Source organism: Brachyistius frenatus, unplaced genomic scaffold, assembly GCF_029030835.1.
Source record: "Brachyistius frenatus isolate BFR_SWC_R1_liver_20210118 unplaced genomic scaffold, ASM2903083v1 Contig_222, whole genome shotgun sequence".
NCBI lineage: Eukaryota > Metazoa > Chordata > Actinopteri > Embiotocidae > Brachyistius > Brachyistius frenatus.
Genome location: NW_027210821.1, coordinates 291,297 through 295,000, shown reverse-complemented (window position 1 = coordinate 295,000; position 3,704 = coordinate 291,297). Strand labels below are relative to the sequence as shown.

Here is a 3,704-nt window from a genome sequence, read left to right as displayed (position 1 = left end):
ATACCCTGGTTGTCTGATTTGTATCATTATGGACGGTACTGATTATTATCGCCAACGTCCGTTAGAACAGGTTTACAGGAGACTAGAATAAATCCGTAAAAATGAATAAACTTATAATGCGCAGAGGTTCAAATTTTGTTTGCTAATTCAGCTAAAAATCATGAAGCCATTGATACTATGAAGAACACATCCAAACTGGTTTCAAACTCCAGGTGACAAAAGATATTTTTCTCCATTAAATTTATGAGAAAACTTCAGAAAAACATGAACAACGGCTACTTTAACTCACTATGAAGTGCTTAACTTTCCGTGCAAGCGGTCGAGGGAACACAACATACGCATATAACGACAACACCGTCCTTCTGTTTCAGAGGGTTGAAAAGATTTACAATGGAGAGCTCTCGCAGTCAGTGGATCAGTCAATGTAAATTCTCCTCAACGTGGACCTACAAAACATAACATGACTGACTGTCACAACCTCAGCCAGGTGTTTGTTATCGGTACCATGACGACTAAGGTCCGGTACACCTGTTGCTGGTTCTCTCCAATGGGCTCTTTAAACACTAATATATGACGTTTTAGGAAGCTAAACTTGCTTCTATTTATATTTCACGATATCTGTAATCTTTTTTTTCTACTTTAATTGGTCTTACTCTATTTAATCTTGTTTTTATGTTTATTTATGTTCTCCTTTTTTGCCTTGCGTATGGTGTCACTTTTCTTGGTGCCTTCTCGTCTAGAATTACCGGTTGTTGTATAAGTCAACTGTCCTTACACTAAGTGAGCCATACATTAAGATCATACTTGTTGCTGCAATATGCAGCATCTGTTTTTACATTTTTAAAATTTTAAAATAATCCATTCAGCAACTCTGCTTGCCTGAATTATTCCACCTGGTTTAAAATGGATTTCTAATCAAATCAACAATTAGCAATAAAGGAAATCAGTAGAATTAAAACAGTTTAATACTCGGCACGTAAAACCCGAACGCTGCCGTTGCTTTTCAACATTGTTGGCAGCATCTGACGGAAATGAAAGTGCCAAGAGGCAACCAGCTGGTTCGTGTTCAGCTTCATGGGTGGGATGTTAACACATTAGTTTGCTCATCAAAAATGAAAAACAAAATGCAGAGGGGGGTTGTTGGGCTTTAATCCGAGAGGCTGTGGGGAGGGGGGGGGGGGGGGCAACGTTTTGGTCACAGCCGGGACGGCCAAACTGAAGATCTCCTTGAGAGCGGTGCCAAGGCTGATCAAGAGGAACAGAAGTCGGTGGAAGCTGCCTTGATGTCCTCAAGCAAGTTCAAACTCTTTCACGCTCTCGATAATGACGGGGAGACATGTGACATCACCGCGGGCACGACATCACCGCGGGAACGACATCACCGCGGGAACGACATCACCGCGGGAACGACGAGCCCTGTGAGTTTACTTCCAAGCAAACAGAGGAATGTGGCGTGAGGACGGAGGAAGGAAGACTGCCAGGGTTGGAGAAAACAAACAATAGGAGGGTGAAGGAGGAAGGAGGTGGGGGGGGGGTAGGGGGCGGATGGCAACCCCACCTTCCCGTCTTCCCTCCATTATCCCCCCTCCCCCTCCTCCTCCCTCCCCTCCTCTCACCCTTAACGAGGGATAGTCTTCTCCGCGCCTCTCATCTCTTTCTCACTCTTCACCCCCCTCCTCCATTCCTCACCGCCTCCGGGGACCAAACACACCCTGACACGTTGCCATGGAAACGCCTCACACACACACACACTCTTTCTCTCTCGCCCCTCTCTCTCTCTATCTTTGCAGCGGTAACGCCTGTATCCTCTCTCTCCTCCATTAGCATCCCTCTTGCTTGGAGACAGCAGGGGCGGCACTCATCGAGAACCCCGAAGGTCCAGCCGAACGCTCGCTGCACCTCAATTCATTCGTCACCAGAAAAAACTTCTCAAAAAAACAACAACAAAAACCTACTTTTATACTCCACATTTGTGTCTGCGTGATGTCAGAGTTGGCTCAGCGTGATCGTTTATTCGACACTGCTCATCAAAGTATTGCTTTTTTTATTTTGAGATGCGGCTCACAAATGCATCTCTGGATGTTTCCCCTGAACTTTGCTCTCCATCATGAAGATAAGAACAACCAGATTTAATTTGCACACAATTACCGTAGCCATGCCATCCTCAATTAATGCCCACGGAAGTCAGACAAGAGGCAGTCGCTGGAGAGTCCCGAGGCTGGACCGTAACTCATTTATAATTCAGTCCTATTTCTCATACTTAAGGTCAGACTAGGAGTGTGTAAAGTGAGGCTTTTTTGCGAGCACTCATCCGCATGAAAAGATACATCTACACTATATCTCCCTGCTGCAGGCTTTTAGAGATCCTGGTCCACTCTTCAAAAAAAAACACCAAAAAAACAACAAGCCAAAAAAAGGACTGTGTTCCTCTGCTGCAGGGCCACTTTGACTCACAGCAGAGCACCAGCCGCCAACTTCATACAGAGTGTGTGTCATCCCCTGCTGTGCAGCTCCAGGACGCCTTTTTTTTTCATCCGTCCACCTTGTGAAGTGTGTTGGTGTCATCGTGTTACATCCAGTGGACACACATGCAGTCTGTTTGCTGCAACAATCTTAAAGTGAGACAAGATACGTTGCAGTCACATCCACAGGCGTCACCTCATCCATTCACCAACATTTTACTTTCTTTTTCTTTTATATATAAAACATCACTTCATTGACTCCTTTTTCTTTCCCATAATGCAGCACCTTCTTCTACCTTCAACACCCACATTACTCCCAAAAGGAAGGCACAGCTTTTATTTCCATTTATCACAACACCTCACGGGGGACCTCATCAGGTCTCTTCTTCATATTTATTTATCTCTTTAAATTAACTTGCATCCTCACCCTCCAAAAAAAAAAAAAAACTCTCACCTCTTGGCCAGAGGGGGACGACGCCTATAGTCTGCTGATGAAACCAAGTGTCAATACCTTTTTCTTTGCGGCGAGTTAACAGCCAGTTAATGAGCGAGTCGTGAATTGAAACAGCTTCATTCATCTCGGAAAAGAAAAGACTGAAGAGATAATAACTGTCAGAGTTCGAGGGCACGGTGGAGTATCACGAGTCTTACCTTCTACCTGCTCCTCCACATGCCAAAAATCCACCTTCCCGTTTTACATCACTGAGTGGGAGTCCGGGGCGCACACTGACTAACGCACACGCTGGCAACGCAATCCTCTCTCTGAGTTGGTCTCCTTCCACTGTCTTCCATGAAAAAACAAAAACTACCTTCATAAAAAAAAAATACGTGTTTTTCCTTTTTCCTTTCTTTATTTCAAATGTTTAGTTTGATCTCTCTCCGGTTATCAGGCAGTTCATCCTGCCTGACGGCAGCTCCAGGTTTAACGAGGCAGCGGCACCGCGCTAGATGACGGCGCGCAGAGAGGAGGACGAAGAGGAGGAGGAGGAGGAGGAGGAGAGAGAGAGAGAGCTGCGTCAAGCCAGCAGCTGCAGCTACACAGAGGAGAGGATGGGTCGGCCTTCAGAGTAAAAGTCCTGATACATACGAAATGTCTGAGACCAAACTTCTGTCAAATTCGGTCATATTTAAGGCCAAACATGGAAATAAGGAATAAATCCTGGGAAACACAGACAGGACATTATGGGATGGTCCAATTCTGCATTTTGCTAATCTGCAGCATCGACTAGGGACTAGATTTCC

General features: G+C 45.2%; 1 protein-coding gene across 1 annotated transcript in view; it reads right to left on the bottom strand.

The window, feature by feature from the left end:
• lingo2b (leucine rich repeat and Ig domain containing 2b) overlaps positions 1-3,410 on the bottom strand; it is a 35,345-nt gene extending 31,935 nt beyond the window's left edge. The window contains exon 1 of the mRNA XM_069719733.1: positions 3,114-3,410. The gene's annotated coding sequence lies outside the window, so the exon portion shown is untranslated. The remainder of the gene's footprint in view (positions 1-3,113) is intronic.
• Positions 3,411-3,704: the final 294 nt, after the last annotated feature.